Here is a 22,891-nt window from a genome sequence, read left to right as displayed (position 1 = left end):
AAAACTGATCATGATGACACAGCTGCTGCTGGTAATGCTTGTTGTGAACACACCAAGCCCTGTGCTGAGTGCCTGGCATTAATGGTTCATTTAACCCCACCATTCTTGTGAGTTGGGTGTGATGCCAGGTGGACAAATGAAGGTGGGAAGGTACAAAGGGGCCATGCAATATGCCCAAGGTCAATGATAGGGCTGAGATCTAGACCCAGCTTCATGCAGCTCTCTGCATATGTGCTAACCATGGAGTGCAGTTGGCCCTCCAAATCTGGAATCAGCATCCCTGGATTCAACCAACTGTGAATAAGAAATATTACAAAAAAAAAAAAAAGATGGTTGTATCTGTACTGAACACGTACAGGCTTTTTTCTCATCATTATTCCCTAAACAATGTAACACAACAACTATTTACATAGTGTTAGGTATTATACGTAGTCTAGAGATGATTTAAAGTATAACGGAGTATGTGCATAGGGTGTATGCAAACGGGGACTTGAACATCTGTGGATTTTGGTATCCATGGGGTTGAGAGTGGGAGGTCCTAGAAACAATCCTGTTTGGATACAGAGGGATGACTATATATTTCCTTTCAAGAGAAAACCAAGAAGGAAATTATTCATTTGTTCATTCATTCATTCATCCATTTCCTTTGCAAGTGTTCACTGAATGTACAATGGAGGAGACTCCCTATTGATCTCTGATAAAACATTAACTGTAGAGCCCTTTGTGGGCCTTCTTGGAAAACAAAGTGGTCAATGATGATTCCTACACCCAGTCAACCCCGCACACCCCTGGAGAAACTCAGAACCCTCCAGCCTCCTTTTCTTCTCTCTAGAATTAAAGAGCTACCTGTTCCTGGGAAAGACTATTTACCATCTGAACAGCATCAGGACATTGGGGTAACCAAGATAGGTTTTAATCAAGCACAAAGCCAATTTTCCTCTGCAGAGACTAACAAACACAAAAGCTCCAAATCATTGAGCAAGGATGCGGTAAAAACCTTAATAATAAGAACTGACATTTGTTGAAGATTTACTTTTTGTCAGGCACTGAGCATATTTAATTTTCAGAACTCTATACAATAGGAACTGTCATTATTGCCTGTTTTACAGCTGAGGAAATTAGGGCTAAGAGCGTTAACCTGCCTGGGTCACACAAACAAACGCCAGTGTTTGAACATAGGTCTTTCTGATTGAATCCACGCTCAGCATCAATGCTAGACACACATTCCCAAAGTCTGAAGTGCTGCACAGAGAGGCCGAAGCGATGATGGCCCCATGCAACACGAGTCATGGAATGGTGCTATTATTTCTTTTTTTTTTTAATTATACTTTAAGTTCTGGGATACATGTGCAGAACATGCAGGTTTGACAAATGGGATCTAATTAAACTAAAGAGCTTCTGCACAGCAAAAGAAACTGTCATCAGAGTGAACAGGCAACCTACAGAATGGGAAAAAATGTTTTGCAATCTACCCATCTGACAAAGGGCTAATATCCAGAATCTACAAGGAACTTAAATTTACAAGAGAAAAATGAACAACCCCATCAAAAAGTGGGCAAAGGATATGAACAGACACATCTCAAAAAAAGACATTTATGCAGCCAACAAACATATGAAGAAAAGCTCATCATCACTGGTCATTAGAGAAATGCAAATCAAAACCACAATGAGATACCATCTCACACCAATTAGAATGGCGATCATTAGAAAGTCAGGAAACAACAGATGCTGGAGAGGATGTGGAGAAATAGGAACGCTTTTACACTGCTGGTAGGAGTATAAATTGGCTCTATTATTTCTAAGCCACAGGCTGTGACCTGCTTACTTCAATGCATATTAAATGCCTGGACTATTTAGAACTATCAAAAAATAGTGCAAAATTTTCAGCCTATTATCTTAACAATGCAAACTTAGAGTCCTCATCCAAGACTCATTTATGTTGTTTCCATAGTAAATATTATTTTCTGCTACAAAGGGCTCCACCAGAAAAGAGAAGGCACATAGTCATGTCAACACCCTCCCCTGATGCAGTGGCTCACCTCCCTGATCCATTCCAGAAAACTGAAAGTTCATCTCCTAGGTGATCCAGGTTTTGAAAGGAGAGGATGGGGAGGGGGACTCAGGCTGGGGTTAAATCCTGAGGTGGCACCAAGAGAGACTGAATTTCAAATGTCACCTGTAGGAGATGTCCCCAGTTAGAGAAAGCAGGGAGTGTGAGGCTGGTGTCTGCATCTTTTCCCTTGTGCAATATCTAAATGCATTAGATGAGAGGAGCTTTTGAGAAAATGCTTCAGTTCATGATTTTGTACAACGTGCCCCTGACACTGTCTGTTAGGCTTTGAGGAGAGAGACAGACAAGAAGGAAATGCTCAAAAACATTAGCTGTGGCTGCTGCCTGCTGTTTTTCAGCTGGCAAAGAAACACACATTGGCTGTGTGCCTGGCAGACCAGGTCCTGGGATACTGGTTTGGAGTGTCAATTCTTGGAAATCCTGCTCCAAGAAGCCACGAGTTCAACAGGAACTTTGCTCACCCTTCACCCTGAAGCCAGGCTCCTCTGGGCATGGAAGGAATCTGTCTCTCACTCAGTCCTGGGGCAGCCAGCATTAACCTCCTGTGTCATTGGAAACATATTTAGGAGAGGGGTGGAAGAGGGAGACAGTATGGAGGGAACCAAAGGGGGGAAGGACACCTTATGGCCAGGCCCCTTCTTCATCAGTAGGAGACTAGGGACTGCAGGTGAAACCACAAGGGAGAAGAAAAGCGTGATTTCTCTAGTGAGCTCATTCTGCGCACCTTGCCTTCCCATTCTGCGCTTCACACCCATTGAGGATTTACGCACAGAAAACTGGAAGACGAGGGAAGAGAGGTGTCTTAGTCCGTCTGTGCTGCTGTAATAAAATACCTGAGACGGGTAATGTATGAAGAAGACAAGTCTCTTTCTTACAGTTCTGGAGGCTGGGAAGTCCAAGACCCAGGCGCTGCAGGCTCCCTGTCTGCAACTCTGCTTCCAGGGGGCCTCCAACCTGTGTCCTTGCAGGGAATGGGGTGAACACCATGGGAAGCCTCTATGAAGCCCTTCCTCCCATTCACCAGAGCTTGCACTTAGGACTCAGTCAACCCCTAAGGACCCACTTTTTTTTTCTTTTCTTTTTTTTTTTTTTTGAGACAGGGTTTCATTTTGTCCCCAGGCCGAAATGCAGTGGTGCCAACACAACTCACTGCAGCCTCGACCTCCTGGGCTCAAGTGATCCTCCCACCTCAGCCCCCCAAGTAGCTGGGACTATAGGTGCCGACACCATGCCTGGCCAATTTTTGTATTTTTTTTAAGATGGGGTCTCACTATGTTGTCCAGGCTGGTCTCAAACTCCTGAGGTCAAGTGATCCTCCTGCCCTGGCCTCCCAAAGTGCTGGGTCTTAATACCATTCCATTTGCGAGTAAGTTTCAAGGTATGATTTGAGGGGACACTGAGACGGTAGCAAGCGGTGAAGCCCCATCCCGCTGGTCTGCACCGTGAGCTGGCCGCCCCTCCCCGTGTGTGCAGGGCAAACAGCTCTGGCCGTGGCCTGCGCTGGGAGTGTGAGCAGGAAGGAGGCGCGCTCATCCATCCAAGAGGCTTATCCCGTGAGCACAAGGGAGCCCGGGCCTGGGCCGCCGCGGGAAGGGGCTCCTGCCTTCCGGGGACGCGGTCAGGGAAGTCCAGCCGGGGTGCTCTCTGCACTGCGGGTGCCGGGCTCGGCAGAGGCCAACCCGGCAAAACGAGCAGGATCTCCCGGCCCCACCCTCGTGGGCTCCGCCTGCCCCAGCAGCCATCCTGCCATCCTCCCTGCGAGACAGGTGACTTTCCTCTCTGATGCGGTGCATCTGTGTCGGTCTAACGGGCCCAGTCCCCAGTGAAACACCCCCAACCAAAGACACGAAGGGGAAGGCGCAAGCTTCTACCAAGCTCAGTTTGCCCATCTGGTGCCCACCTGCCTCGTATTTGGTGACTTGGATGAGAGGAAGGTCGTTTAGCCATTTTATCGTAGCTCTCTGAGCTTCCCAAGGGCCCTCCACGCCTCTCAGAGGGCAAGGCGTTGCCCTGCTTAGCCCGACTTCATCGTCTTCCCTTTCCAACAGGCCGCTAAAAATGGCCTGCGAGTGTGGACGGCTCTGACGTTGCAAAACCGCGCAAGAAACAAGGGCCGCAGGTGCAGGCGGGGGCCGAGGCCCTCCCCAGCCAGAGGGAGCAGCCCTGTTGCTTCTTATTTAAATTCTTGTTTTCTATCCTATTTCAAGGTCCTCTCTGGGATTTGAGGAATGTGGAGACGTGCCAGAAGTGACACCGAGCGCTGAGCGGTCAGGCTGGCCGGAGGCGGGGCGTTCAGGGACACGTGCCCCACGCGGGCGCGCCTGGGCCTTGGAACAGAGGCTGGGAGGGGTGAGGGCGAGGCTGGGGTGGCTGGAGAGGGCTGGCTGCGGGCTGGGCAGAGAAAGAGGCTTTGAGACTCCCGAGCAACTTTATAATGCAGGAGAAAAGTTAGCCTTTTAAATGAGGTTAAGTACCCCGAGAGTGATGGTAAATAGAACAGGCAGCTCTTTAAGTGGAAATAAAGTGCTTTCAGTACCGTCATAAAGCTGCAAAACGCAGCTTAGCTGGGAGAAGTGGATTTCACGTGGGAGAGAGAGCAAATTAGAATGCAGGCTCAAGAGCGATTTAAGAGGGGCCCTTCAACCACGGAAAGAAAGGGAGAGGGAGAAGGGAGGAGAAAGAGGGAGTCTGATTGATTGATTATGGCCAACTGTGAGAAGCAGAATTCCACACTGAGGTCTGGCAGCACCCTAACAGGCACTTCTGCTCTCCCCCCACGATGTGCCCACCCCACCTCTTGCAGCCGAGCAATGCAACATCAATGGGAAAACAATCTGACTTCAGTGCAATTTCACTGCTAAGGATTTTCCACATATTTAAAGATGCTTTGCATATTTTTTTTCTAAAATCCCCCATGAGACTCTACAGTATGTTCCTGAATTCTTTTTAACCTCTTAACTTGTCAAAAGAGCATTTCAAACCCTAGATCTCAGGGGTCTCTGCCAGGCATTTTCAAGTTTGATTTTTGTGGGGAGGACATCAACAAGTTAAAACCGAAATGAGCAACAAAGTAAGTGTCATTTTGTGTTTTCTTGGGTTAAGACAAACAATAAAGGCTGGCTTGATATGTTAACAACATTCCCGATTTACTTGGTCAGAACCCAAACCCCAAAGAAGCTGAATTGAAGTTACATTCCGTCTCCCGCTGCAGCGAGGTGACGTGCGTTATCAGTTTTGTCTTCCATGTCTTCCTCATCCTGCTGTTTGCTCCACGGCTCTTGACAGGATGGAGACGAGGAAAGAACTTCCACATCCACATTCAAAACGTCTGCCAGAACTCCCTCAGGCAAGTAAGAGATGATTTCTCTTCGAGAGCTTTGCATGTTGATGAGACAGTGAGTCAGGAAGAGATTGGATTGAACTTGCTTGAATATAAAGCTGCTTGAGATTTTCAAATTGCAGTCTGGTACCCTTTCTATAGAAAAAGTCACTGGCTTGTCACTACTCGGAGCATGAATTTCCACGTTACTAGAGTTTCTTTGATCTTTAGAGAGAAAGTGTGAAATAGTTAAAGGCTTGAAAGTGGCCAGAAAATTCATAAACATGCGTTCAAAAATAATTTCATTCCGTTCTAAAATTAGAAATGGAAAAAGTCAAGGGAATGAAAACAAGTTGTTAAAATCAGTATTCATGTTGGATCAAATCTTTGTTTGTTTCAAATTCATTTTATTGATTCTTGAAAAGCCCTGGGAGGAGGTGACTCATACTATTCCCTCTGAACATAGTTGCAAACCATGTTCCTGAGAAAGGATGACTCTCCCAAAATATATGGCATGCAGCGGGGCAGGGGCCTGGGCCTCAGAGCCTTTTCCCTTGTCGGAATGCAAACTTCCATTCTGGGAATGTAAATTGTGTGGATGATAATATCATGCTTTGGCTGTTGGAAGAAGAAGCATTCAGGAAACGTGCCTCAGGCATATTCAGTTTGTTGAAAAACTAAGAATGTCACATATACAGTTTGGCCACCTACTTCACAGTGGTAACTTAATATAGCATTGTTATTTTTCTATACAGCCAGAATGCTAAATTTGATAGTTGAATAGTTACTGGATTTGTTTCAGAAGGAAACGTCTAGATTCTATGCTGAACAGCTCTCTAAAGGAACAACAGAAGCAGAATATTTTTCTAGAAGGCATAGAATTTGGCTAGGGCACTTAAAAAAATCTATTAATAGATCCTCATGCCAGAGATTCAATAACATACTAGTGTCCTGAGCAAATTGTACAAGGCACTGTGCCTGGCCCACCCTTCTGCCCCACTGGGCCTGGGTTAACAGCCCAGCGTGTCTAGGCTGGGCACTGGCATGTCTAGATGCACTGACTTTTTTCTTATGTACACACACTTAGAGTTTACATGTACATGTTTTTCTTTGTGTGTTTGCTATATTTGATAGAGATCTTTTTCCTTAAATGGACGGAATACAATTATTTAACATATCTTTTTCCTTAAGTGGATGGAATATAATGTATTTAACGATTCTTCCTGTTGTTTCTAATCCAATGGCTAAACACCCAAACAAACGAGCCCTGATTTGAATTTGCAATTTCCTGAGACTGGACATTTTTATATATGTTTATTAGCTACCTGTATTTCGTTTTCTGTAAATAGCCTATTTATTTTGTCAATTTTTCTGTTTCATTGTTTGCATTGTTCTTATGGTTTTGTGGATGCTCATTATACATTCTGGATACTATTTATTTGTTTGCTAAAATCTCCCTGTCTGTTACTTGTCTTCTTCAAATGTTTCAGAACAGCTATTCTTGTGCATTTTCTTTTGCATATAAACTTGAGAATCAATTTGACAATTCCAACTAAAAAGAGAAATCTTTGAATTTTTATTGTGATTGAAATGAGTTTATATTATTTGGCAAGAATTGCAATCTGTATAATATTCAGGCATCCTTTCAGGAAAATGATAGGTCTTTCTATTTATTCAAAATGATTTGTGTTCTTTAAGGTTCAACTGTAGATTTCCAATAGATAGCCTCTATTAGGTTGAGGGAATATTTTCTATTAACAAGTGAACAAGGATTTTTTTCCTTAATTAGGAAAAAATATTGAATATTTTAAAATAATTTTATATCCATTGAGAGAATACATAGTTTTTCTCCTTTGTCCATGAAGGGGATAAACTATGTCAGTAGATTTTCTGATATTGAACCAATCTTACATTCGAGATATTAGTCCCGATTCTTCATAATATTTTACTTCTTTATTATAAAATTAAAATCAGTGAGCTAAAATTTACTTGGAATTTTCATATTTATGTTCATAATTATATAAACCATAATTATATGATTTTTTTTTCTTGTACTCTTACCTAGTTTGGGATAAGGATTATATGAACTTTATACAATGAGTTGGGACATGTTGATATGGTTTGGCTGTGTCCCCAGCCCAATCTCATCTTAAATTGTAGCTGTCATAATTCCCAGGTGTCATGGAAGGGACATGGTGGGAGGTAATTGAACCATGGGGGTGGGTCTTTCCCATGCTGTTCTCATGATAGTGAATAAGTCTCACAAGATCTGATAGTTGTATAAAGGGCAGTTCCCCTGCACACATCCTCTTGTCTGCTGCCATGTAAGAAGTTCCTTTGCTCTTCCTTTGTCTTCCACCCTGATTATGAGGCCTCCCCAGCTATGTGGAACTGTGAGTCAATTAAACCTCTTTCCTTTATAAATTACCCAGTCTTGGGTATGTCTTTATTAGCAGCATGAGAGCAGACTAATACACATGTCTTGTCCATTTCCTGTTGCTGTAACAGAATACCACAGACTGGATAATTTATAAAGAAAATAAGTTTTTTGGCTCATGGTTCTGAAGGCTGGTAAGTCCAATAGCATGTTGATGGCCTCTGGCAAGGGTCATTCCACTCCCGAGATAACAGCATTGACCCACTCATGGTGCCCCCATGACATAATTCTCAAAGGCCCCTCTTCTTAATACTATTACAGTGGCAATGAAATTTCAGCATGAGTTTCAAAGGGCTCAAGCATTCAAATCAAAGCAGAACATATGTCTCATTTTTTACTTACTGAAAAAAACATATATAAGATAGGGAATACTTATTCCTTGCAAATTTGGTAAAACCTACCTATAACCTCTGGGTCTGGGGCTTTTTCAGGGACAGGGTAAAGTGTTTTTGAAGGGAGGATTCTCACAACAAGCTGGATACTTTGGTAGGCCTATAGGTTACTTTCTGTTATAATTCTACCCTCTGCTTCCATGATTTAAAATGAATGCTTACAGCTTTCAGCTGTGTTTGCTCTCAAATTTATTTACAAGTATACCTGTATAATTACTTTATTTAATTTAACATTATATAGACCAATGGAATAGTTGCCAAAAAAAAGAGTTTTCATTTTCATGAAGACTAAGTTGAATACTTTAGGAGGACTAGATATAATTGAGTCACTTAGATAAATAATTGGTACTTAAATGTTCTAATACAACTGGAAACAATGGGTGGATGCAGGAATTTATATCCTTATTACTCAAAGTGTGGCCCATGCACCAGTATCACCTGGAAGCCTGTTAGAAATGCCAAATCTCAGAACCCCACCCACACCTACTGAGTCAGACTCTGCATTTTAACAAGATCCCCAAGACATTTGTTTGCACATTGAAGTTTGAGAAGCTCTGATTTACAAGAATTCCACAATTGGAGTACAATTGTGCCCCCTTTATCTGACGTTTCCCTTTCCTCAGTTTCCATTACCCAAAGTCAACCATGGTCCAAGAATATTAAGTGGAAAATTCCAGAAATAAACAATTTATAAATTCTAAGTTGCAGACTGTTCTAAGTGGCATGATGAATTCTCTTGCTGTCCCACTCCATCCGGCCCAGGATTTAAATAATCTTTTATCCAGCTGTAGACACTCCCCACCTGTTGGTCACCTAGTAGCCATCTTGGTTAGCAGATTGACTTTCATGGTATCAGCATCACAGTGCCCTGTGTTCAAGTTACTCTTATTTTGGTTAATAGTGACCCCAGAGGGCAAGAGTAGTGATGCTGACAACTCAAATATGCCAAAGAGAAGCCATAAAGTGCTTCCTTTAAGTGAAAAGGTGAAAGTTCTCAACTTAATAAGGTTAACAAATACTATGTTTATGTTGCTAAGATCTGCGGTAAGAATGAACCTGCTATCTGTAAAATTGTAAAGAGGGAAAAAGAAATTTGTGCTACTTTTGCTGTCATACCTCCAGCTGCAAAAGTTATGGCCACAGTGTTGATAAGTATTTAGTTAAGGTGGGAAAGGCATTACATCTGTGGATGGAAGACTTAAACAAAAATGTGTTCTGACTAGGCCAAGGTGGGCAGATCAGGAGGTCAGGAGATCGAGACCATCCTGGCTAACATGGTGAAACCCCGTCTCTACTAAAAATACAAAAAATTAGCTGGACGTGGTGGCGGGCGCCTGTAGTCCCAGCTTCTTGGGAGGCTGAGGCAGGAGAATGGCGCGAACCCAGGAGGCAGAGCTGGCAGTGAGCCGAGATGGCGCCACTGCACTCCAGCCTGAGCAACAGAGCAAGACTGTCTCCAAAAAAAAAAATGTTCCGACTGACAGTAATCATGTTTGGTATCTGTGGTTTCAAGCATCCACTAGGGGTCCTGGGACATATCCCGCGTGGATTAGGTGGCATTACTGAACAGTATATGTTTTAACATTTTCCCTTTGTTTCAAAAATCAAAACCCATAAATATCAAAAGTGAACTATAAGTGTTTACATAAGAAAAATGAGGTAGAAATCCAATCAGAAGTCCAATTTTAAAGAGAAGGCATTAACCCTGCATAAAACATTGGTGAGTGAATATATGTTTTTATGGTTTCAATTAAAGTAAAAGTTTGAGATCCATAATGACTTTCTTTATAATTCTTCACTTTAAACACTTTTTTCACTTAACCAACTGACTATTGGCCTGGACTGTGTTGGATAAGAGGGATTCTACTGTAATTTATATTTTCCTGGATTAGCATTACTTTCATCTAAAGTCTCAAAAATATTGACATAGAGCTGTATTCAGTTCTAATCTTTTTATAACTTCAATTTTGGACACCTTTTCACTTCAAATGCTTTCATTTATGCCTGGGTCTGCTTACTGTTTTTGTTTTTTACTTGTTCAGAATGGCCAGAAATTTATTTAAATTATTTTTTATTTTCAAAGCACTACCATTCTGCTTGTTTATACTCTCTTTCACTGATGTTTACTTTTATTTTTATTATTTTCTTACTTTTGCTATCTTTGCACTTATTTTATTATTTTTTTCTGCCTCTCTTGTTTTCTAGCACCAGGATTGAGAGCTACAAATTTTCCTCTGATGACTGCTTTGTCCATGTCTTTCATGACGTGGTACTCTCATGGACATTCATTTTTCAATCCATAACTAACTGCAGTTATTTAATTTTTATTTTCTTTTTTATCTTAAGGGGTGTTTTAAAATATTGAAATAGAATCATTTTGCCAGCCCTTTGATATTAATGCTTACTTTTTCTGCAGTCTGTTCAGAAAAGGTGGCTTATCTGATTTTTTGATTTTGGAATTTCTTAAGATGTTCTCTGTGTTCTACCTTAGCAACAATTTTTGTGGATATTCTGTTTGTGTTTGAGAAGAGGGTATGGTCTTTGTTGGCATAAGAGAAATGTGTCTGTATGTATAGATTTATATACATTTATAGTTAAGCTTGTTAATTATGCTATTCTACTCTTCTACACCCTTTTTTTTTTTTTTGTCTCCCTTGTCAAACTGCCCACCCAGCAGTTATTCCACTCCACTTTATTTGCCCATACACCCTGATTTTTTTTTCAGAGGTAGCAATATGCCCATGCTAGGAGACAAATGATGATTAAATCTAAGCCAGCATTTCTTAACAGAGGCCTTGCTGACATTTTGCTCCTGCATAGGACACTGATGTAAGAGCATAAGATCTAGAGCTATGGCAGCCATCTTGTGATCATTAGGCATGTTTACTCGTTTTCAAGTTTATTTGCTCACCGCTTCTGGTGTAGTCTTCATGTTTCCTTTGTATTTATTTTTGTTTTGCTCACGCACATTTCTTTAAAAAAAAATCCATCATAGACGGTCCATCAGTGGTACATTTTCTGAGTGCTTGGTGCCTAACAATGTCTGTTGTTTGTCTGCTATAGTTTTGCATTTCACTGACCTTGGGCCTGATCTCCCCAAACCCTCCTGCCTCACATTGTTTTCTCCAGTATTCATTTTGCTCTGGCTTTATTTTTCATGGGAGCTGATCCTGTTTGCGTTCTGTCTTTCAGAAACTGTTCAAAATCTCTCTTACCCCATGGCACTCTTTTATTTTCCTGCACCACTAAGGATTTTATTTTAAAATTTTCTTTTCTTGTCATTTTGTGGGAATTGGGGCTGAAATGATGGTAGATACATGAGTTCAGTCAGTCATCATAATTCCATATACAACTTTTTTAACAGAAAAATCAATAATTCACTCTTTAGAAATGTATAGAGCAGTAACAGTTTTCAAGTGATTCCATTTGGGCTTAGGAATAGGCTGATTCCTGTTCTGTGGGTTTTTTTCCTCCCCTGGCTATGTTTTATGTTCTCTGTTTCTGGTACCATTTAAAATATGCACTTTCTTCTAAGCAGATCCCCAGCCTAAACAGAGAGCAAAGCACAAATATACATCACACTGGAGACAGGCCAGGCTTGGCATCCAGTAGCTCTTCAATTTAGGTTTGCCCTGCCACCCAAAGAGGGCATACTTAAGGCTTGGCGCGGTGGCTCACGCCTGTAATTCCAACACTTTGGGAGGCGAGGTGGGCAGATCACTTGAGGCCAGGAGTTTGAGACAAGACTCGCCAACATGGTAAAACCCTGTCTCTACTAAAAATACAAAAAGAGGCAGGAGAATCACTTGAACTGGGAGGTGGAAGTTGCAATTAGCCTAGATGGTGCCACTGCACTACAGCCTGGGCGACAGAGTGAGACTCTGTCTCAAAAACAAAACAAAACAAAACACCACCACAAAACGCACACAAAGTGGGCACCCTTTATTCCATTGAGCAACCTTGCCCCAATTTCCAGTAATATTTTCCTCAAATAAAAGTGTGGTCTCCTAGGTACATACCAGGCAGCTCTTGTTTAAAGTGGAGAATTTACCAAAAGTAAGTGATAGAACCAGGGGCCCTTGTACCTGTGGCTCAGGCCCCATGGGAACTGCGATCTGTTTATGGGCTTTAAGCAGAAAGCCCCAGGTTCTAAGGGGTCAGGGTGCCAAGGTGGCCTGGATAAGTGGATTAGGGGTTTCGAGCCAATGTCCACTCTCCATGTGTGACCCAGGGCAAACTATTGAGACTCTGCAGACTGCATGTCCTTAACCATGAGATGGTGAAATAGCCATGTCTGCTTCATGGTTCCATTGTAACGAGTAAATCACATGCATGGTGCTCAAGGCCAGGGTTGGCACCCTATGAGCACTCTGTAGGCTGCAACCGCTGCTCTCACTGCAACCCCTGAGGTGCCCGTCCTCACCACCAGCTGCACATTCCAGGATGAAGTTTGGATGCTTGCATCATCAGGAGTCACCAGGAACAGCCTAAGTACTGATGTAAACATAAATCTTAAAATGCTGCTGTCTACAGATACAAAAAATACAGGCACCCAGGTCAAACTAGGCAATGCGGTGTGTGTGTTCATGCTTTATGTGTGTGCAGTCAAGTGCCGCATAGTGACGTCTGGGTCAACACTGGACCACATAGGGTCCGGTGGTCCCTTAGGTTACAGTGCAGCTGAAAAATTCCTATCATCTAGTGACCAACGCATTGCTGACGCAAATCTGTGATGAAAAGAAGAAACAAACCAAGCAAACCATCATGATCGTGTTTCTGAAAAGAGTGACATCTCCTCAAGAAGAGCCTCAGGCAGGTCCTGCAGGAGGGACTCCAGAAAAAGGCATTGTTACCACAGATGACAGCTCCATGCGCACAGATGACAGCTCCATGCGTGTTACTGTCCCTGAAGACCTTCCAGTGGGACAAGAAGTGGAGGTGGAAGACAGTGATATGGATGATACTGACCCTGTGGAGGCCTCGGCTAATGTATGTGTTTGTGTCTTGGTTTGTTTTTTTTTTCACAAAACAATTCAAAAAGTTTAAAAAATTAAACATTTTAAAATAGAAAAAAGCTTATAGAATAGGGATAGAAAGAAAATATTTTTGTCCAGCTATACAATGTGTTTGTGTCTTAAGCAAAGAATTATTATAAAAGAGTAAAAATGTTTTTTAAAAAAATTTAAGTTTAGACAGTAAAAATGTTATGGTAGGCTAAGGATAATTAATTATTAAAGAAAGAAAATTTTTAATAAACTTAGTGTAGTCTAAGTGTACAGTATTTATAATGTCTGCTTGAGTATACAGTAATGTCCTAGGCCTTCACATTCAGCCCCACTCACTGACTCACCCAGAGCAACTTGCAACCCTGCCAGCTCCATTCATGGTGAGTGTCCTATACAGGTGTACCATTTTTTATTTTTTAGACTGTATTTTTACTGTACCTTTTCTATGTTTATATTGTTTCAATATACAAATACTTGCTATTGTATTACAGTTGCCTACAATTTTCAATAAAGTAACATGCCGAACAGGTTTATAGTCTAGGAGCAATAGGCTATATTAGACAGCCTAAGTGTGTACGCAGCTAGGTTTGTGTGAGTACACTATGATGTTCGCACAAGGACACAATCACCTAATGATGCATTTCTTAGGCAGATCCACATCGTTAAGCAATGCATGACTATATATGCTTATATGAGTGTGTGCATATACATGTTTGTGGGTATGTATGTGGATGTATATAAATGTGAATGTATATACATGTGTATGTTCGTGTTTTTCCATGTATACGTGCTTGTGTGTGTACGTATATATCTTTGTGGATGTAAGTGTGTAAGGGTGTATGCAAATGTGCATAATTGTGTGTGTTTATATATGTTTTGGGGGATAACACATGATGTCAGAGTGTAAATCTGTGCATCTCATTCCTTCAGCCCTACCTAGGTCTCACAAAGTTTCTCAGTTTACAAAAATCACTGTCAGGTACAGCTATGCTGATACTCATTCACACAGTGTCCAAAGGGATGTTCCAACTGTCTTTATAGCATTTGCATTAGCATAAATATTACATTAGTGGGACCATTTAGAATGGGCTTCTCTCTCAAGAGACTCCACAACACAATTCTTGAAACACTCAAGTCTGACAAATGGGGATCACATTTAAATAAAATATTGAGACAACTCAGTTAAGTGACTGACAGCCAGAGGGGGAGCGAGGCATAGTTAATAATTTCTTCTTAAAGAAAAAATGTATTTCTAAAATACTTGTGGATCTGTTTCCTAAATTGCTTCATAATCTATAGAGGCAATTGCCCTTTAAACATCTTCCATAATATTAATGTCCTTTTAAAGTTATAATCAACTTTCTTTCCATCTATTTCATCCATTTTCCAAGTTGGCATGAGTTATGGGCTCTTCCCTGAGCTCTCCTTTCCTCCAAAATTATTGTAAAATCCAATTATGGCCTAATATTCAGTAGTCTCTGGAATTGGAGAAGCTGCCTATAGAAAGTTAGACAGAAATTTGAGTACTACATTTATTATCTGTTTATCAGCAAAGGAGGCATATTTTCTTTTTTCTTTTCTTTTCTTTTTTTTTTGGAGACAGTGTCTCGCTTTGTCGCCCAGGCTGGAGTGCAATGGCGCGATCTCGACTCACTGCAACCTCCACCTCCTGGGTTCAAGCAATTCTCCTGCCTCAGCCTCCCGAGTAGCTGGGACTACAGGCGCCCGCCACCACGCCCAGCTAATTTTTATATTTTTAATAGAGACGGGTTTCACCATGTTGGCCAGGATGGTCTTGATCTCTTGACCTCGTGATCTGCCTGCCTCAGCCTCCCAAAGTGCTGGGATTACAGAAGTGAGCCACCACACCCGGCCACAAAGGAGGCATATTTTCATTGTAAGTGGAACCAAGATCATCATACAAAATAAGCAGGTCTACATGCAATGCCATCATGTTGTCAGTATTTTAATGAAATTGTACAGCTGGTATGCAGATATGTAGCTAATGCCAAGAGAAGTTTCCAAGTCTATCATGACCTGTCTGTGCTCACTTGCAAAGAACAGAACTCACTCAAGCCACTTCAAGTGAGCAAGGATGTATGGCAGGGTATTAAAAGGAGTTCGAGACCAGCCTGGCCAAATGGTGAAACCCCATCTCTACTAAAAATACAAAAATTTTAGTGGGGGTGGTTGTGCACACCTGTAATCCCAACTACTCAGGAGTCTGAGGCAGGAGAATCACTTGAACCCGGGAGGCGGAGGTTGAAGCGAGCCGAAATACAGCCACTGCACTCCAGCCTGGGCAACAGAGTGAGACTCCATCTCAAAAAAAAAAAAAAAAAACGAGCAGCTACTGGCACTGGGCACCGGCCACGTGCCAGGAGCTCTTGTAAGTACCTTGTAGGCAATAATTCCCATCCGGTCTCACAACACCCCATGCAGTAGATCATACTATGCTTGCCATCTTACAGAGGAGGAGGTTAAGGCACCAGAGGAGAGGCACTCACCAGCCTGACCCCAGAATTCACCCTGTGAACTAGGCCCCAGGACCACAGCACAGCACAGGGCTATGAGCAGGATCAAGCTCGCTCTTCACTTTTTCTATGTTCCTGGTTCTTTTCTGCTCAGGAAGTGCCTTCTAAACCCATTTGTTCCTTTCAGGGCTTTCCTAAGCCCTTCAGCATCGAGTCCAGTTACACATTTATTTTCCTGTAACCTCAGATCTCTTAGGTTAATGGGATATAATCATATATGTCAAAATACCCCCTATTATGATAGAGTTTTTCACAATTTTAAAGCTATTCTTTTGATTTTGAAAGCAAGTTCTGTATTTTCATCACAATGAGATGTGTCCCTATAAAACCTTGCATAAATGCCATTTACATATTCTCTCTCTTATACACACACTCATACACACACGCAGACAACTGAAGATAGTCCATAAGCCCCTTACTTAAACTGGTCATAAGATGTCTTTGTCACATAGAATAAAATAAATATCTTGAGTCCATACGAGTAGAATAAATAACAGAATAAAATGGGTAAGTAAATGGGGGAGGAGAGAGAGGTCACATGGAAGAATTCTACTAACAAATGCAGAAAGAATAAGGAAAATACAAAATCATCTTTGGTTAACACCACAGTAATGGTGGTTGCAGGCAAAGTCTGCCAAATGTTTGTGGATAAAAGGGATATTTGCCTAGTGCCAAAGTATCTCCCCCCAAAATGTCTATTAATCAGAGTGAAAAATATAGATGTCTATTCGTACAAAGGGAAAAATTAATAGAAAAGGAAAACTAGTTCTTATTTATGTTTACTTTATAATTTCTTATTGTATTTCTTATGTCTTACATTTCTTACTGATATTTACTACTTGTGCACTAAGCAATGAAGCAGACACTACCTTAACCCAATGATCAAGGCTAACAAAACCAACAATGACACATATTACATCACGTGCCCCTGCTGCACTGCACTGACAAAGGCACTTCTGAGGTCTTCTTGCCTAAAACTCATACTCTCCATCAAATCATAAGAAAACATCAGACAAACCCAAATTGAAAGACGTTCTTCAAAATAACTGACCAGTGCCCTTCAAAAGTGTCAAGATCAAGAGAAACAAGGAAAGACTGAGAAGCTATCCCAGATTGGAGGATATTAAGGAGCAAGAGCTCAGTGCACTGTGGGATCTGGATTGGATCCTGGGACAGCTAAATGATGTTACAGGAACATGGGAAAACCTAAATGAAGTCTGTAGTTAATAGCATTACACCAGTGTTGGCCCCTGATTTTTTATAGATGAAGGTTATATAGTCACTCTGATTTTTTTTTTTTTTGCAACCTTTCTGTAAGTCTAAAAGTATATCAAAATTAAAAGTTACTACAGAAAAAGACATCTGGGTCAGGCAAGCTCAGGTATGCTCCCTTGTCACCAGGATAGAGCCTGAATCTTCCTTCTCCCCATTCCCCCGGTCAACCCCCAGGCTCCTGTCCAGTGCCAGCCAGAGTTGGGGAGCTTTAAACCACTTCAGTCCTGCTCTTGGAAGGACACAGACTTTTTATTTATTTGGAGGGCTTTGCAGAGAAGCTGTTACTGGATTTTATGAAATGATGAAAGTAGTACGTGCTCATTGTAATAAGTCAAAGAAAGAACATGTATAAAGGAAACAGCAATAAATGACTCATCCTGCCACAGTTCATCCCCACCCCATTGACAGCATTGGCATGCAGCCTCCTGCACGCTCACCGTGCACATACGGACCGCAGAGGCCTGTGGTTCTCTCTCCTACACGCACAGAGAAATGGACTCAGATCACAAATATTATCATATTCTGAAACTTGCTTTTTCATTTAACAATTCATCATGGGTATTTCTTAGATACAGAGATATAGAATTCTACCTAACGTTTAGAGAGCTGCATTCTATTCTGATATTCTATAGTATGATTGTATTCTGGTTTAGTCAACCAATCTTTTTTTGATGAATATTTGTATCATTTCCACTTTTTGCCAATATATCTTTATCTATTGGCATTTTTGTTCCTGAAGAACAGTCTCTAAAAGGAAAGGATTGCTATGATGAAACATTCTTATTTTAATAAATACTCTTGTATTACTTTCCATAACTATTTTAACAATCGCATTCCCACTAGCAATGCATGGAGAGCCTTTTTTTTCCCTCAAACTCTCACAAGCCTTCATTCATTCGGCAAGGATTTTTTGCAGGGCCAACTGTGTCTCACTCAATTAAAATGTTGCTTTAACATATATTAAATTCCCAGCCGGGTAAGGTAACTCATGCTTGTAATCCCAGCACTTTGGGAAGCTGAGGCAGGTGGATCACTTGAGGCCAGGAGTTCAAGACCAGCCTGGCCAACATGGCGAAACCCCATCTCTACTGAAAATACAAAAATTAGGCAGGCGTGGTGGTGTGCACCTGTAATCCCAGCTACTCAGGAAGCTGAGGCACGAGAATCACTTGAACCCAGCAGGCAGAGGTTGCAGTGTGCCAGGATTATACCACTGCACTCCAGCTTAGGTGATAGAGCAAAACTGTGTAGAAGGAAGGGAAGGGAAAGGAAGGGGAAGGGAGGGGAGGGGAGGGGAGAGGAGGAGAGGGGAGGGGAGGAGAGGAGAGGGGAGGGGAGGAGAGGAGAGGGGAGGGGAGGAGAGGGGAGGGGAGGGGAGAGGAGGGGAGGGGAGGGGAGAAGGAAGGAAAGGGAGCAAAGGGAGAAGGAAGGGAAAGAAAGAGAAAGAGAAAGAAAAAGAAAGAAAGAAAAAGGAAGGAAGGAAGGACGCAAGGAAGGAAGGAAAGAAAGGAAGAAAGAAAAGAAAAAGGAAAGAAAGAAAAAAGAAAGAAAGAAAGAGAAAGAAAAGAAAAGATATTAAATTCCCATATATATTTGGACCTATTTCTGGTCTATGGACCTCTTTCATTTTTTTCCTACCCATTCTACTCTGATTACAGTAGCTTTAGAGTATAAGAAGTTTTACTATTAAGTAGAGCAGGCTGCCCAATACCACGTTTCTTTTCTAAAGTTTTCTTGGCAATTCTTACTCATTTATTTTTCTTTAGGAAATTTAAAATAATTTCCGCTCAACTCAAATACATTTTATTGGCATTATATTTCATATTGCATCACGTGTAAAATAAAGATATACAATTTATTAATGTTTTCAGTATGTTAAATATCTTCAAAATGTATAAGTACAAACTTCAGTTTTGTATAATATATATATATTTTTTCAACTATTCACATTTTTAAGATTTAAATATTCCCCTCCAGAAGTATGGAATTGCTCTCTATTTACTCAAGAATTGATCTACATCCTACACAGAGATTTATACCTTTCTCTGAGTATGTCTTGAACCTTTTTGGTAAAATTTATTTTCTAGGGATTTTAGGTTTGGGGAGATGTTTTAATCTCACTCCCATGAGAAAACTAGCTGCTACTAAAAAAGAGAAGATACTGTTGATTTTGTTTCCAGCTACCTCTTAAAATATTCTAATTCTATTATTTATTTTGGCAAAAGCCCTGAGGTTTTCTAAATATGTAATCACATCATCTGCAAATAGAAAATCAAATTTTCTGTTATTTCTGATGTTTAGTTCACTACACATAAGGCTCCATAAAGGCGAAAATTTTTGTTTGGTTTTTCAATATTGTATCCTAAGCTTGGCACATAGTGATATGGATTGGCTGTGTCCCCACCCAAATCCCATCTTGCATTGTAGCTCCCATAATTCCCATATAATGTGGGAGGGACCTGGTGGGAGATGATTGAATCATGGGGGCAGTTTTCCCTCATACTGTTGTCCTGGTAGTGAATAAGTCTCACAAGATCTGATGGTCTTATAAGGGGTTTCCTTTTTTCACTTGGCTCTCATTCCCTCTTACCTGCCACCATGTAAACCGTGTCTTTTGCCTTCCGCCGTGATTCTGAGGCCTCCCCAGCCACGTGGAACTGAGAGTCCATTAAACCTCTTTTTCTTTATAAATTACTCAGTCTCTGTTATGTCGTTATCAGCAGCATGAAGACAGACTAATACACATAGTAAACTTTCAATAAGTATCTATAATAATAAGTATTATTCATAAAGGAGGAAGGAAGGAAAGAATAGAGGGAAGGAGGATTTTGTTGCCAAATGTAATACTTGCTATTGGTGTTTTTGTTTTTTTTTTTTTTTTTTTGGGACAGAGTCTCGCTCTGTCGCCCAGGCTGGAGTGCAGTGGCGCAATCTCGGCTCACTGCAAGCTCCGCCTCCCAGGCTCAAGCCATTCTCCTGCCTCAGCCTCTCCGAGTAGCTGGGACTACCGGCACCCGCCACCGGCTATTTTTTTGTATTTTTAGTAGAGACTGGGTTTCACCGTGGTCTCGATCTCCTGACCTCGTGATCCGCCTGCCTCGGCCTCCCAAAGTGCTGGGATTACAAGCGTGAGCCACCGCGCCCGGCCTGCTATTGGGTTTTAAGGAGGGAAACAGTATTTTGTTGCCAAATGTAATCATTGCTATTGGGTTTTAACAAATTGTCTTACACATATAGACAATTTATCATGGAACCGTCTCTGCTGCATGACCTTTGACATCTAACCTGGATTAAAGAGCCTCATGACTGCCTGTGGCATCTGGGCCTGTTTCCTTTAACAAAACAGGTTTCTACCTGCCAGTTCCCAGGCCTGCATCTCTTCTACTCCGGAATAAGATAGAAAAGGAGCTAGCGTTTGCAGAGTGCCTGCTCTGTGCCAAGTGCTGTGCTAGGTGAATTTTATGAACCTCTCATTCTAGTCTCCTAAAAGCCCCTGAGGGAGATATTATTCTGGTTCTTACGTATTTCTTACTCTTGCCTCTGGTGAACATTTGTACTGGAATGATCAGTCCCTACAGAGTAAATATTGCTCACTTAACTGGAAGGCACTTCACAAAAAGTAAATCTCACATCTAAATGTTTGCCACAAATCAACTCTCAAAGTCACCCTCTACCTTATTCACCAGGTTTGCTTTTGAATGACAATTTTATTGTTTTAAAAAGAAAAAATGTCAATCTCTGGATGACAAAAATTTCCCCTCTTGTGCATAGTCAAAAGAAAATATTGCCTGCTCCGAACATGTTTCTTAAAGTAGCATTTTAAAGCCGTGTGAACATTTGTCAAAAAATTAAACATAGAATTCTCACATGATCCAGCAATTCGACTTCTGGGTATATTTCCCAAAAATTGAAAGCAGGACTTGAACTGATATTTGTACACCCATGTTCGTAGCAGCATTATTTGCAAGAAGCAGAAGGTGGAAAGAACCCAAGAGTTCATCAGTGGACACGTGGACAAACAAAATGTGGTGTGTGTGTGTGTGTGTGTGTACATATATATATAGTGTATATATATTTATATTTATGTATTGTTGAATCGTACTCAGCCTTGGAAAGGAAAGAAGTGCTGACACATGCTATAACATGGATGAACCCTGAGGACATTATGCTAACTGAAATAAGCCAGTTGAAGGCCGGGCGCAGTGGCTCATGCCTGTAATCCCAGCATGTTGGAAGGCCGAGGCGGGCAGATCACCTGAAGTCAGGAGTTCAAGACAAGCCTGGCCAACATAGTGAAACCCCGTCTGTACTAAAAATACAAAAATTAGCCAGGCATGGTGGCACACACCTGTAGTCCCAGCTACCTGGGAGGCTGAGGCAGGAGAATCGCTTGAACTCAGGAGGCAGAAGTTGTGGTGAGCTGAGATCGTGCCACTGCACTCCAGCCTGGGCAACAGAGCGAGACTCCATCTAAAAAACAAAGAAGAAAAAAGAAATAAGCCAGTCGCAATAGGACAAGTGCTGTATGATTCCACTTATATAAGGTCCCTAGAGTAGTCAGACTCACAGAGACAGAAAGTAGAGTGGGGGTTGCCAGGAGCTAGGGGAGAGTGAGGAGTTAGTGTTTAATGGGAACAGAGTTTCAGTTTGAGAAATGAAAAGTTGTAGAGATGGATGATGGTGGATAGTTACACAACAATGTGAATGTACTTAATGCCACTGATTAGTACACTTAAAATGATTAAAATCATAGGTGTCCTGTTATGTATGTTTTACCACAACAAGAAAAAGTGTTTAACTGTTTGAGTGGGAGCAGTGTGCTTTTGCTCTCCCCATGCTGCCTGCAGGTGGGTATTAGTTTATTGGAAAATAAGTAATAACAGCATAGAACATGGAGTCAGACAGACGGACTTCCACGTCTGGCTCTGTGGGGTCTCAGCTGTGGGACCTGAGGGCAGTCACCACACCCTGAGCCCTGGGTGATTATGTGGAATTTATACATCAGGTTTATCTCCAATGCCCAGCACAGAGCCTGCCCCATGGAGGCTGCTGGTGTGAAAACACAGACAGTAACCCACTTGTATTAGTCCATTTTCACACTCTTGATAAAGACATGCCCAAGACTGGGCAATTTATGAAAGAAAGAGGTTTAATTGGACTTACAGTTCCACGTGGCTGGGGAAGCCTCACAAACATGGCGAAGGCAAGGAGGAGCAAGTCACATCTTACATGGATGGCGGCAGACAGAGAGAGAACTTATGCAGGGGAACTCCTTTTTAAAAACCATCGGATCTCATGAGACATATTCTCTATCATGAGAACAGCATGGGAAAGACTTGCCCTCATGATTCAATTACCTCCCACCAGGTCCCTCCCACAACATGTGGGAATTCAAGATGAGAGTTGGATGGAGATACAGCCAAACCATATCACCTGAATCTCATATCCTTGGGAAATATTGCTGCTTAATTCTCTAATTGTGAGAAACATGCTCATTTGATTGTTCTATATCTGTTTCTTAAACTACAGCCAAAACTTCAATCACCAAAACAATCTTTAATATTTCATAACTTAGTAAAAAGCTATGGTAACCAAGAAAGCATGTACTGGCAGAAAGATAGTGATATTGTTTAACAGAACAGAATTAAGAGTCCAGAAATGAACCCTACATTTATGGCCAATTGGTTTTCAACAAGGGCATCAAGACAACTCAGTGGGGGAAAGCACAGTCTTTTCAACAAATGGTGCTGGCACAACTAGATAACCCCTCTGAAAAGAATGAAGTTGGACTTCCTACTTCACAACACTTACAAAAATTAACTCAAAATGGATCATGGGCACAAATGTAAGAGCTAAA

General features: G+C 41.5%; 1 long non-coding RNA gene across 1 annotated transcript in view; it reads right to left on the bottom strand.

Moving 5' to 3' along the window:
• Positions 1-22,891, bottom strand: part of LOC103784397 (uncharacterized) — a 58,113-nt gene that overhangs the window by 8,976 nt on the left and 26,246 nt on the right. Inside the window, exon 2 of the long non-coding RNA XR_004673365.4 lies at positions 3,972-5,615. This is a non-coding gene — a long non-coding RNA (uncharacterized LOC103784397). The remainder of the gene's footprint in view (positions 1-3,971; positions 5,616-22,891) is intronic.

This window comes from Pan paniscus, chromosome 11, assembly GCF_029289425.2.
Source record: "Pan paniscus chromosome 11, NHGRI_mPanPan1-v2.0_pri, whole genome shotgun sequence".
Lineage (NCBI taxonomy): Eukaryota > Metazoa > Chordata > Mammalia > Primates > Hominidae > Pan > Pan paniscus.
This window is presented reverse-complemented; position numbering and strand designations above follow the sequence as displayed.